This window comes from Myotis myotis, unplaced genomic scaffold (assembly GCF_014108235.1).
Source record: "Myotis myotis isolate mMyoMyo1 unplaced genomic scaffold, mMyoMyo1.p scaffold_m19_p_2, whole genome shotgun sequence".
Lineage (NCBI taxonomy): Eukaryota > Metazoa > Chordata > Mammalia > Chiroptera > Vespertilionidae > Myotis > Myotis myotis.
The window spans coordinates 65495171-65510188 of record NW_023416324.1 but is presented as its reverse complement, the minus strand read 5'-3'; positions in this window follow the sequence as shown (position 1 = coordinate 65510188).

The window sequence follows — 15018 nt, the reverse complement described above, 5'->3', positions numbered from 1 at the left end:
CTAAAATTTATGTTACAAGGGTTCCCTAGTTGGCAGTGGGAGAAGGCCTGCCAGCAGGACTGGAGCTGGGAGACTGAGTGCGACTGGGGAGAGGAGGGCAGTGGGGACTGGGGGAAGCATGGCAGGCAGAGCAGGTTTGATTGGCTGTCAGAGGGGCACACAAAGTTGGCGGGTAGGGACCAGAGGGCAGATAGATAATAAATTAAGTAAGACTACAATCATTTGGGGGTCCATTAGATGTTTGAATGGTATTCTCATGTGAAAATATTGGAACAACCGGCAGCAAAAAGAACACTAGGGCTAGTTTCTAGTCTCAGCTAGTGTACCACTGTCTTGCCACTAACTATGCCTAAGCCTAACTCTCTGTATCTGTACAGTGTGAATATTAGAAGACTGCCTGGCCTACTTCACAGGATTATTGTGAAACAGAAGAAGTAAGGGATATGTAAGTGGATTGCAATCTGAAAACCAGTTTTATGGTTTTCCAGTCTTTTTACAGGTGCAAAGAATTGCTCTTCCTATTAATGAAGGATAGGCAACACCATGCCTAGAGTAGCTTCTGGTTGAGTTGTGGCGATGTGGCAACCACAGAGTTAAGAAGGAGAGACCATGGGGCTACAATGGGAATTCATAGGACAGAGAGTTCACTGTAAAGCAAGAGTGCTCATTGTCAAAGAAACTTCAAAATGGAAGGTGAGACTGGAGGAACTTTGAAGAATGCATTGCAAGAAAGTTAGAAAAGATTAGTGATGGGCCCCAAGCTGTGAGGATTGTTGGCAGGACAGATATAGCCGAGACTGTTTGAAGTAAAGGGTCCATGTCAGAGCAGTGGGAGGGAGAAGAGGCTGGGGAGGCCTTGGGGATCAGGCCCATGTCTGTGATAAAGCACTGATGTGCAAGGAGCTCACTTCTTCCATGAGCACAGCCTGGAGGCCTCAGCATGGGTCCCCCAAGAAATTTAATTCATTCTCTTCTCCTTTGTTACATTCTCTTGGAATTTTTGTCAGGAGAAAAATTAGTATTATATATTTTCTAAAGCTAGAAGTTAAAGTTCTATCAACTCAGTGTTTTGTACAAAGAAAAAGATGATATGAATATTTGATATGGGGCCAAAAGAGGTCTTACAGATTAAGCATTATGAAAACCTTAAAGTCCTCTGAAAACTAATTTTTGAAGGCCTATTTAATTGTGGTAAGAGTCCTCATTGTTCATATTCTATTGTGATTCTTGAACTGCAATTTGGAAAAGCACTGGGCAAGGCAATTATACAAATAATAATCATTGGCTCAAGCTTTCTAATGATAAAAAGATGACTTGATTCTCTGAAAAAGTGAACAGGCAACATTTTCTCATTGCTGTTAATTATAATTTAAGACAGACTCAATTTTGTATTAGTCACAGATGTTTCATTTCTCAGTTCATATATAATGTGGTACATGGAATATCTCCAAAGAGATTTTAGAAGTGTTTGCAGTCTTGTCCATCTCTTTACCACTTGGTGTGGTCTTTTCCAAAAATCATGACATTTGGAAAGAAACTTAGAGAAGTTTAGAAGACATTTTCAAGACATTTTGTTTTCAATGATCTCTAAAAATATTCCTATTGAAAGTGAAAATTGGAAACATGTTCTGAAAAACAAAATCAAAATGTATATTGTGTCTTTGGAAAGCCTGGTTTTGGGAGTGGCTAGGCTGTGTTCCAGTTGTGTGGGGGGTGGGGGTGGGGGCACAAATGCACAATTTCTGAATTGAAGTTAGCCAGAGAAACCTTTAAGAAGTTCCAGTATGCCTATTGCTATTAAGCAAAAATGTATTTCATATAATTAGACCAAGCAGCTAGTTTCCAAATTATTCCACTGTGGATTGTTCTAACCAGGGAGAACTTATCAGTAGAACAAATCGTTCGTGAAATTCTGATACGTTTGGGAATATTCCAAGACATGGCAGGTTTGGAATGCAAACCCTGAATGAGGCTGGAAAACTTTGTGTCTAAAGATTGTTGAGAATTAAAACTTACCTTTTCATCAGATTAGTCACAAAGACAATTTGAAATACAGTAATACACATATTTTCTGCTATAGTCAAATGATGCTACATGAAAAGTAAAATAGAATTACCATAAACACATTACAGGGAATTTTTCTTAGATTATATTGACAAAAGTTGGAGTTACATGCTATATGACAAATCTTTCACCAAAAGAAAATGTCATATTGAAAGAATATAAAAAAATGTAATCAAATATTTTACATTTAAGATGAGTATATATAAAATATTTTTGGGTGAAAACAAATATATTTGTGATACCTACAAATAGTTATAATTTCATTATGGGCAGGCATGCAAAGTTTTAAAAATATTGTGGTCTAGTGGGGGAGACAGCAACCAGCAAGTAATCAGTGAACACAGTGAATTTTTAAGAGTAAGTATTACAAAGGAAATTCTAGGATGATGTGCCACAAAGTGATTTTGGAGGTGGGAGTGGAAGAATGAGCAGCTTTAACTAGTGGTCAACCCCCTCTGAGGAGCCATTCACACTGATACTGAGTAAGAGCACAGACCTTAAAGGTTTCTCTGACTAACATCAATTCAGAAATTGTGCATTTGTGCCCAATTTCTTACTTTCAATCTTCATATATACATTAACTTTTCCCCCGAAGAAGCCATGTGAATTTGTATATTCAAACTTTGTATGCTAGTATTATGTTATTCACATTATTCTCTGAAATCTATCTGTGATATCCAGGGTCAATGAAGTTTAGGTAGCTAATCCTTAGAATAAATTTCTTGCAGTTTCTCCAAGATCTTTGAAGTATTTCTTTCCAAAGCTTGAGGGGGAGTGGTTGGACCCATTTGAGTAATTTCTTTAATAATGAATTTTCTTATGCAAAGTTCTGAATCAGAGTTGGAATGCCTTCCTGGTTGTTGGTTTGTAATCTGGGAATTTCCTGGGAGTAGGGGGTGGGGTGGTGTCTGAAACTGGCCCCAGTATTTGGAAGGCAGGGAGAGATCAGGGAAAGACGCAGACCATTCTAGATGGGTGGGTGGCAGCTTTAAAAGGCAAGGGAACTTACATATGAGGTTTGTCTTGGTGGCTGCAGGACCAGTAAATCTCCACACCCACCTGCCAGAATCTTAAAAGTTTCTGTAGGGGCCTTAACAGGGTTCAGTCACATATACCATCTGGATGGTCTCAACAGCACATTACTCTCCAAAGGCTGTGCCTATGAGGTGGCTCCTAGTGTGGGGGTAGAGGGTAGAACGGACATTCCAAGGACGGGGGGTGGGGGGTGTGTGGGGGGGTGGGGGGGGGTGGGCAAGGAATCTCTGTTTGCTTTGTTCCAGCTTGCAGGTCATCCATCGGTCATGAGCTCTCATGATCTCCTCCAAAACTGATACTATTGGAGAAAGACCTGGAAACAGGGGAGAGAGGCAGGGGAAGGAGAAAGGAGCAGGATAAAATATATTTTTCTTAAAAATTAAAATTATTATAGAAGTGATTAAGTGGGAGTTCATTACAATTAAGTGTTTAACAGTTGCGTACCTCTGGTCCAGGAATAACTAGAAAGTGGAAAGCTTTCTTTCCACTTGAGAATGGCATGTTAGCATTGTTTATTGTTTTTTGTTCAGTAGTGAAGATCCAGTGTTCCTAGCAAAAACACTGGGCTGGGATTAGAGGTCCAAATTCCTTTCCTAGTGCTTTTTTTTTTTGGGGGGGGGGTGTTGCAATACTTTTTATTACCAGTTTTGCCTCCTTAGATTAGAAAATAAAAACAGTGACACTGATTTCTCCTGGGGATAAGTAAGCCTGTATCTGTGAATTTGTCAGAGGAGAAATTGAAGCAGTGACAAGGGGAGCTTTGAAGTTCTTTAGTGGAGGCTTTGGTGCCAAGTGGATGATAATGTAGGGCAATCACATCACTCATTTTAAAAAAAGAAACATGCGCCTCCAACTCCATAACAGGACATTGGAGACACCTGCTTTTCTAAGACAGCAACTCAAGTGTAAAGGCAGGTACAGTTCAAAATCCAAGAAATAGACCTTTAGCAGGATGCTGAACTTGTGTGGTATCCCGTTCCACACTGATAACCAAGAAAGGTATGGTGATTTGGTTTTAGGATGTTCCATTTAGAGAATAGCCTATAGGATGGGGTGATATATACAACTTAGAATCTCAGGGAGGATGTCAGAGAAGTTTTCCAGGGACCCCCTTCACATCGATTCTCATTTCTCACTAGATCCAGGGTGCGCATTCTCAGGTCAGGTAAAGTTGGTTTGGAGGCATTGCTGTTCTTACTACTCAGCTTTGAACAACTTCACATTAAGGTGCTTTCCATTCCTTCAAGCTGTCTTCCTAATTTTGTTTAGAGGGAGAAAAAGAAGGGTGTGGAATTACTTTTAGAAGCAATGTTTGCTTTCTCAATATGGAAAAATGACATTTAAAACCATTCTAAATTAATATTTTTTTTCTCAGAAGTTGTATGTTACTATGTAACTTTACAAGATAATTTTGTACTGACTAATTTTAAACTAATTTTGAACTCTATTGTAGAGCATTTTATTAACCTCAAATTTCTACTTAACAGTACTTTGATATAGCAATGATCTATGGCAACAAAAATGTTGTTTAACAATCAACCTCAAAACCCAAGTGGCACACAACAGTAAATATTTGTTTTCCCTTCTAGGTTTGTGGGATGATCTGAAATGAGACTGATGACATGGCCAGCAACAGTTCTGCTAGGCAGCAATGTTTTGTGACGTGTCCTAGGCCTTGGCTGGGAAAATTGGGTTGACTCAGCTCTGCCTTGCATGTCTCATCTACTAGTGGGCTAACCTGGAATGTTCACATTATGAAGGCAAAACAAGTGACGAAGCAAAATGTGCAAGTACTTTTTCAAACTTCTGTTAGTGTTAGGTTTATTCCTGTTTAATTGGTCAAGGAAAATTACATGACTGAACCCAGAGTAAGAGTAGGAGAAGCTATACAATGACAGGACAAAGAGTATTGATACCAGAACGTCATTAATTGATGCCACTAACAAAATTTATCTGCCACTTCCATCTCTGGTATAATAATAGTTTTATAAAAATAACGTAGAGAACCATCATGATCTTGAAGTATATTTTTAATGAAAAGCTATATTGGTAATTTTGATGTAAAAACCATTTATCATATTCAATGCTTTATAAATTGCTAACCCTTTGGTAAATATTATATATTGATCTGATGATGAATATTTGGTCAATCACATAGCATTTTCATAACCAAATCATATGCTAAGAATTTCTATTATATTTGATACTGGTAGGCTCAAGGTTTGAGTAATCATATGAGAGTATAAAATTTCCCCTAGTTTAATCTTAGCAGCTTGAGAAAAAATTACTTTTTAAACAGAAGAAGTATCACATTTGTGCATACAATGGTTTATGATTAATGAATAAGATCTCAATTAGATGGTTACTCCAGGCATTAATGCTAGTATGACAAAGTGAGGCATTAAAAAGGGGCCAAGGAGAGTAGGTCAGTGAGTGGACGATCAAACTGAGAGATGAAAAGTTAAGGTCAAGCTGGATGAGCATTGATATTACTTATGAGGTTTTGTGGCACCGTCCCACCCCGCTTCTCTGCTCCATCTTTGTTTGAGTCTTGTAAACACAGTGCAGTTGGCTTTGAGGACTATGGACGATAATGAGTTATTAATGGGAGTGAGTGTCACATGAATAACTGCTTCTTTGAAGCTCTCTTCAGGCTGTGGCAACTAGAAGCAGCCCAGAAGGAGAAATTGATGGCCCACATTCAGCTTTTGAATAGTAAAGCTTGAAGAGCTTTTAGGTACTGAACAGCTTGAGGAAAGGCAGGATAATGGGATGTAATTGTACTGATTATGTAGTTGAGGTATGTTAACGAATAATCTGTTAATGCTGCTCAACGATGGCACTTGGTAGTTCCTGTTAATATTTTTAGTAGAGGAACAAGAAATGAGTGTATTGAGTCATATTCAAAAAGATGATCTCTTAAATTGGCTCTAGCACCTTGGTGTTTTCATGGTTCCAGGAACTTCTCAACATTATCTCATGAATCCTTCCAACATTCCTGCAGTTATGGGTGTCAAATGTTTAGGAATAGGAAGCTTTAGCAAGTAATAACAAGTGACTCGCCTAAGGTTATGCCTAAGTAAAGCACTAATTTCTCTTCTATACTAAACCCATCTCAGATTTTTTTTTTTTTTTTGTAGTCCACATTATATCAGGAGACTATAGAGCCTACTGAGAGAACATCCAGAAGTAATATAAGAAAGAATATATAAACTGTAGCTCATTTCATCCAAGAAACTTTTCCAGATTAAATCTTGTCCTCTGGTAAATAGCAGATGTGAGGATGGAAAATATATTTTTGCTAAAATATGATAATGATTTGATGTCTCTCTTTGAGTGAAAGCAGTTAGAAGACTGTTCCTTTACATTTTATTGGTTTTGTGTAGTGTCTATAATCTAGATATTCTCTAGGTATAATTTGATAATGGGGAGGAGGGAATGTCTTCCTTTGATTTGCTGAGTTATTTTATTACTTATTAAATCACTAAATCTTTTTCTTTGTCTTCCTTCGTAATATTTACTTCTCCTGGGCATGCAGTAGAGTTACATTTTCAACCATTTTAGAATTAGTCATGACCATGTGGCTTGCTTTAACATACATGATGCATTTAATTTCTGGGTGGAAGATTAAGAGCCAGTGTGTGATTCAGCATGTCCTCTCTTTAAGTCTGATGTGGTAGCCAGTAACTTTGAAACAGTGGTTGGGATCCTGAATGACAGCAATGAACAGGTATCTCTGACAATCTGCAATGGTTTTGCAGCATGGGTAAGAAAAATCCCCCACACCACCCCCTACTTTAAGCCACTGATATTTGAAGCTCTTTGTAACGTTAACATAGCTTAGTTACCCTGACTGTTATAAGGATTGGTACCTAAAATTTTGGGTTCTGGTTTAATAAATAATTTAAAATATGTGAGACTGCCTACTTGGTTTGGCTGTGATTGGGTATGTTTAGCAGGGCATTATAAGAAAGACTAATTTATTTTATTTTCTAAAAATTTGGTATATTTGTAAGTAGAAATTAAAAAGAATAGGAAGAACCTAAAAACTCAGACTTGTATGATTTCTTTTCAATCAAAATAGTAAAAGATAAAAAATGAGAAGTTCTTATTGTCATTGCAAGGAGCATACAACAATATTGTTAAACTAGAGGCCTGGTACACGAATTTGTGCACGGGTGGGGTCTGGCTGGCCATCCCATGAGGGCTGATCAAGGTTCGGCTGGCAGGGCAAGGGGACACGGGAGGTTGGCCGGCTGGCTGCGCCCTTGATCAGGGTGAGGGGGGGCTGATCAAGGCCTGGCCAGACTGAGGGAGGGGCCTTGGGAGGTTTGCCGGTCCCACCCCAGATAGGGAGGCTGATTGAGGGCTGGGTGGGTCTGGGGGGCAGGGCTGAAGGCAGTTGGCTGGCTGGTCCCACCCACAATTGGGGTGGGGGTGCCAATCGGGGCCACACTGCACATCAAAGCAACCAGTGATTCTGGTCGTTCTGGCCTGTTGGCTTTATATATATACTAGAGGCCTGGCGCACAAAATTTGTGCACTTGGGGGGGTGTTCCTCAGCCCGGCCTGCACCCTCTCACAGTCCGGGAGCCCTTGGGGGATGTCAGTCAGACATACTTAGCACTATTGCCAAGGCGGGAGAAGCTCCCACCACCTCCGCTGCACTTGCCAGCCATGAGCCAGCTTCTGGTTGAGCAGTGCTTCCCTTGTGGGAGTGCGCTGACCACCTGGGGCAGCTCCTGCATTGAGCATCTGCCTCCTGGTGGTCAGTGCGCATCATAGTGACTGGTTGTTCCACAGTTTGGTCGATTTGCATATTAGCCTTTTATTATATAGGACTATAGGCCTGGTGCATGAAATTCGTGCACAGGTAGGGTCCCTAGGCCTGGCCGGCGATCAGGGCTGATTGGGGCCTTCCAGCTGCCGGCCGGGGCCTCCTTTCCCCAGCTGCCAGCTGCTGGCTGGGGCCTTCCTTCGTTGTGCGCCATCCCCTGTTAGTCAGTACATGTCATAGAGAGCAATAGAACTCCCGGTCTCCTGGTCTAACTCCTGTGGGGACACTTTTCATATTAGCCATATATATATATTTCTCTGAATGGATTAAGTTTACACCTAACAACAATTTTCAGTTGGACAAAAAGGCAAGAGGAAAGAGATTGAAGTTTGAACTCTCAGAAAAACCTGATACTCCCTAAGTATCAGCAATTAAAACAAGAGAGAGGTGGGGGAGGCCATAAGCAAAGGAATATAGCAAATCTAAGAATTCTGTCTAAAAAGAATTATAGGTATTATTATTGATATGTGAAAATTACTAGATTAATATTGATTAGAAGCCTACTAAGTTTTAAAAATTCCTGTACTGCCAAAGAAATCACAATCCTACCAAAGCTCAAGATTTAAAATGACTCTTGCAGTCTTAACTCTCTAAGGCAGCGATTTTCAACTGGTGCGCTGTGGCAGGCACACCAGTGTGCTGCAAGAATAAAAAACATGCCACCCCTGACTATTTAGTTAGGAGCACTGACCTCTTTTCCCTTAGACTGTCAAATTGAAAACATGACAACAGCTAATACAACAATAGCTGTCATGTGAATGAGTCAAAATTATAATTATTTTTTTGTGAGACTGGCAAAAAATATATTTTTTGGTATGCCTCAGAATTTTAGTAATTTGTGATTAAAAAAAGTTGAAAATCACTGTCCTAAGGTCAGGAAGTAGGTTGAAAAGGCTGCTCAGCCCCCAGGGAGGGCACACTGCCTGGTGTTTATTTTATATGTGGCCAAAGCACAAAATGGAAAGGAAAAAAATTCCAGAAGACAAACCCAAGGACCACAGTGAGCTATGCACAAGGAAGCAATCAGGGCCTTATCAAGGATTCTTCCTCACCTCCAGGATAGGGACTCTCAAAACATCTTCGCAGGAGTTAAATTTGTCATGGCCAATAATTCCCGTGAATTATGCTCCCTTTTCCGAATGTGGTGATCAATGATACAGAGACCACTATACATTGTCCTAAGATCCTGAGCTTTGAGTCTGATGCTATAATCATACAAAATGTTTGAGTTGTTTCTCCTGGGTAGGGATGAATATGTTTTGCATGCAAGAATGAGAATGAACCAAAAGTCTCATAAGCAGAAGGGAAGACTGTGGTAGTCATCAGCTCTGTTTTCCAAAAATTTCTGGTTTTCTTTTCAGACAAATGGTAGGTTTGTATTTCCTTGCTCTCTTTGTCACAAGACATGTAGAAATAAATTACTTCTGGGTGAAAGCTTAAAGAGCTAGTGAGTGGTTTGCCCAGCCAGTGTGGTTCTGTGGTTGAGCATCAACCTATGAACCAGGAGGTCACAGTTCGATTCCGGTCAGGGTACATTCCTGCTTTTTTTTTTTTTTTCCTTTTTTTTTTTGAGTTAGGGAGTGGTTAACTATGTTCTCCCTTTCCTTTTGGTGTAGCTACCAGCACCTTTCAAGAGTCAGTCCATCAGCTCAAATCCTCATGACTGTGATAAACCTGAAGCCTGCAGTGCTGATCTGTGATGGATGGTAGTGTGTTTGAGAAGTGAACCATTATTGTTTTAAACCGCCATTATTTTGGTGATTTTGTTGTCATTGTACTATATTCTAACAGGTACATCCTCCCATTAAAAAATGGGGATATTAAATGAATATTGATAAAGTGCTTGCATTTAAAATATTATATTCTAATACTGAACATTGGTATATATATTTTTTAATAAAACAAAACAAAAATTAAGTAATATGTACATTTCTCAAAAGCAGTTTTACTTTGTATAGAAAAAGTGTCTCATTTCCTGTGATATTATAAAGTGCCTTCTTGGTCAAGCACTAGTAATATTAAGTAAATCTATGTAACTCAGAATTTAATTAGGGGATAAATACAGGCAGGGATTAGATACATTGGTGTTTGTAAATATACAGACCAATTTAGGGAGTTAATTGAATTTTATTATTTCTAATCCTGAAGCTGATTTTCTACTGGACCAGAAATAATTCTATTCTAAGCATGTCACTAGAAACAATATGTGCATGGGGAGGTGTGGGGAGTGGGGCAGTGTGGGTGTGTGTTGAATTCTACTTAATCACTAGATTTAAAAAAAATCATGTTCTCATCTGATATATAATGTTATGGTCCTCCATAATTATGGATGGGTGAATTTAAATTTCTCTCACTTGAGCATGAGCTCAGATTCCACTCTTTTCCTCAAAGGTTATTAATAGTGTGCAGTGCTCAGTGCATGTACTTAACGATATAATAGTATTATATTCTGTACTTATACTTACAAAGCAATTTTGTAATGTCTCTTATTTACTTTATGGTACCCTGCAATGCCTAGGGAACAGTAACTTAGACAGAATCAGCCAACCACAATAACAAGCCAGGCATAGTTTGTTATTGCTTTAATGGTAGACTTTTGATATTCAATTACTCAACAATTGCCTGGTGCTTGGGCTTGTGACTACATTGAGTAATTGATTTCTACCTCCTCCACATCCTTCCAGATGGTATAAGAAGTAATCATTTGGTAAATGCTAAATTTCAGTATAATAAACTTGATTTTGGCCACATCCTTGAGCCTGCATTTACCAAAACCAAATTACTTTGAAGAAAAAGTGCACTGATTTCTAAATTTGGCTACATTGGCATTATCTTCAGGACTTTAAGAGGCTAATATCTGACTCCTACGCCAAGAAATTCTGATTTAATTGGTATGGAGATTTTTGAAAATTCCTTAGGTAATTCTAACATGTAACAAAATTTAAGAACGACAAGTATACTGATTAAAAGCACAAGCATATAAGTCATATAAATCTGGACTTAGTATATCCCTGTTTCCTCCTTAATAGCTATGTAACCTCGAGTAAGTATTTAAATTCTCTAAGTCTTAATTTTTTTATCTTTAAGGGAGAGGAAGAGACCCCTGTAAAAGGTGTTGCATTGAGCAAAGGCATGATGCATTCTGGGAATAATTTGAAATGTATTAAGGCTGGAACATGGTGTGGGTAAGATAGATTCACAAGAGATGAGGCTGAAAACATTGTGGGAAGCCAGATCTTAAGAATCATGTATTAACTTTCTTTTTTATCTTTAAATTAATGGAGATTCTTGACATTAGTATTTGGACACATGGATGTTTTACAAATAATTATGAATTATGTTATGGGAAAAGTAAAAACCAGATGCACATTTATTCTCACTGTAACAATACCCTTTCTCACTGGTATTGTGATATCTTTCCTTGAATATTAGGAAATAGAGTCCAATGCAGCAGGTGTACTAGAAATGATTCATACTCTCCCATCCAGCTTATTTTGGGAACAGGTCACACTTATGGGTGGAGCATTACTAGTTGTGGGGATTAAGAATTACTTTTATGTTGTGAGATATGCTTTCAGAGATATACTTATTATCCTTATCCATGATGAATTTCCACTTCAGTCCATGATAGAGCAACTGGTACTAAGATAGCCCTCCTGCAATAAACAATGAGTAAACAACCAGAATGGAAATATATATATATATATATATATATATATATATATATATATATATATATATATAATTTCCAGAATTTATAAGACAAAATACTGAATATTAGGGAGCTTTGCAGAAAAAGAGCTTCAAAAATCTCTGCAATACCACTGAGGTTTTAGCTGAATAGTAAGTTGCACATTTTTAAGTTAAGATTCACAAGGCTTGTCAAAGAACAATTAATTACTGTGAAAGAACAACTACCAAGGAACTATAAATTGAAGAACTACCAAAGAACTATAAACTGGACAACTACCAGGACTCCACAGAGCAGGGAGCCATTTGATATCCAACCAGCCAATGTAGAGAAACCCAATCTATATATATAAAACCCTAATATGCAAATAGACCAAAAGGCAGAACAACTTAACAACCAAACAACCGGTTGCTATTACATGTGCTGACCATGTCACAGCACCAGACCAAGGCAGAGCACTGGTCACTGTCATTGGAGTGAGCCTCTGGTGGTTACAGAAAATTTTTTGCTCCTGCTCGCCACTGCCCCACCTGGAGCTCACACCTACTGCTGGCACCGGCCATGCTTGCACCTGTTGCTGGTGCTCAGCACTGGTCCTGATTGCTCGGCGCCGTCAGCGGGTGTGAGAAGCGGTTGCGAGCAGTGGCTGCTGGCCCTGATCACCTCTCAGGGTTTCTCCACCTTCCCCTGCTCCTGAGGGGTGATCAAGGAAACAGTCCAAGTGCCCATCAATGCATGAGTTGATAAGAAAGCTTTGGAATTGTACATAGCTGTAAAAAGAAAGAACTCTTACCATTTGCAACATCATGGATGGACCTGGAAAGTATTATGCTAAGTGAAATAAGCGGGTCAGAGAAAGGTAAGTAACACATGATCTCACTCATATATGGAACCTAGTGAACAGAATAAATGGATGAACACAATAAATCCAAAGACATAGAAGCATGAGCAGACTGTTGAACCTCAAAGGGAAGGCAGGGGATGGTGGATGGATGGGAAGAGATCAACCAATGAACTTGTATGCATATTTGCATAATCTATGGACACTGACAACAGGGTGGTGAAGGCCTGGGGTGGGGGTGGGGCAGGGGCAGGCTAGAAGAGGTCAATGGGAGGAAAAAGGGGATATATGTAATACTTTCAACAATAAAGATTAAAGGAAAGCAGTGGTACTTTGGGTGACTGGGAATGGATACAGATAAACTTTCTGGGGTGATAGATGTGTTCTATGTTTTGATTACAATGGTGGTACACAAGTGTATATATTTATCAAAATGCATCAAACTGTAAATGTAAAGTATGTATATCTTAAATAATGAGTTAGGCAAAGTCTCAGTTGACATTATAGTGCCTCTACATGTACATTATAGTTACAAGCAAGAGCAGTGCTAAGAGATGTTTTTGTTACTAATGACAAAATTATGGTGATTGGGGCAGAGCCATATTATGTCAGCTTTTATAAATTTTATATAAATTTTGGTTTTGACTTTGTCAGGAAACGTAATTCTACACTTTAGACTATAATACTCTTCAAAATAAATAATTAGCTACAATGGGAAGGTATTCAATGTTATGATATAAAGCTTAATTAAATGCTATCTCTTTATCATGCTATTTGACATTTTCGTGGTGTCATAAAAGTCTGTTTTCTTGAATGACATCTTTCATTTCAATTAGCTAAAAAAGATAAAAAAGAATAAAGATTGAGTGAACTTGTGGGCACTTCATAGATTTGTAAACAGTGTCTAACTTAATTTCATTGTTCTTTTCAAAAAGAAATTCTAGCAATAATATAGGTTAATGTAGGGATACCTTGTGTCAGGGATACCAGAGGAGGGTATTGCAATAGTTCAGATAAGACATAACGAGCATTTGAATTAAGGCAGTGAGGTGAAAATCAGAGAATAAGTTAAAGAGATATTTGTTAACGTTTGGTTACTCACAAGTTTAATGACTACAATGGAATCTCTTGGATGTTCCACCTCACTGAAAATAAAATTCTCCTCATGGCCTATAAGGTCCTATCTGGTATGGCCCCTGGCTATTTCCCAGCATTCCTGTTCTTCTTCTACTGCGCACCATTTAGTGATCTTCTATTTTCAAACACAAGGCCATTGTCTCCTCAGACTTTGCACTTGCTGTTCTCCCAGCCTGAAGTGCTCTAGCTATATCTTCTCATGGCTTACTCCTCATCATTTAGGCCCCAGTTCAAATGTCAAGTCTTTGGAAAGCTCTTTTCTAACTATATCCCTGCCCAGTTACTTTATTACATTATCCTGTCGAACTTAACATGTATCATAATGTAAGATTGTTGGTTTATTTATTGCCTGTCACAGTCACTGCTACTACAGTGTAAAGTTTATAAGTGTACCTTGGCTATCTTACTCCTCAGTGTAATCCAGTACCTAGAACAGTTCTTGGTACAACTGTTTGTGGGATGGATATATGGGAGTATGCTTGCCACATATTTGAATGTTTCAGAACAATGAAGATTATGAATAACAAATCATCAAAATATGTACTCATAAAATTTATAAATATACATATTTTGATTATGTAAACTCTACTGTTTTAGAATGACTCCAAGTTACAACTGAGAGGATAGATATCATTATCATCCTCTTTATTGCCCTATTGCACTTTTTACCACTGAAACTGTTTCCTGCAATTTTAAGGCATTTGTTCAGCACTTACTCTGAACCTTTGGAAATAGGAAGATGAAGAAAGTCACAATTCAATAGGTGCAAAATAAGATGCATGTGAAAAGTATTGTGGAAGTGCTGAGGGAGGAGAAATAATCCGTATTTCAAAGAGGGATTGAGAAACTGGGAAAATCTTTGAAAAGTACTTGACATTTCAGCTTGGTCTAAATGAAGATAGAAATATATGAAGCAGAGAGAAGGCAAGAGCATCTGTAGCAGAGGGAAAAACTTGAGCAAAGTCAAGGGTTATAGAAGCTGAGGGAGTCATTGTGGTGACTAAAGAATGCTGTGTGCTAGAGAGTGAGAGAAAGCGGTATTGGAAAAATATGTTGAAGTTTAATAAGAAGAACCTCCAATGCCAGGTCGAGAACTTTATCTAGTAGGTAGAGGAACCATAAAAAGATTTCATCTAGGAATGTGACATGACAAGATCTGTAACTTAAAAGGTAATTCTTGCAGCAGGTAGGATGAGAGAGTAACACTAAAGGCATGAAGATTTGTTGAAACAAGAAATGAGATAAAATTAGGCAATGGCAATATAAATAGGGAGCAAAGGACTGATTTCTGAATTAGAATTGAGGGTCTTGGGATCTGTAGAGAAGTGAGGGAACAAGAGAAGGTAAAGCTGACTCTGAGTTTCTGGTTGGCAGTCTTGTAGCTGTGACCTGCAATTGATTGGCCTTCCTGGT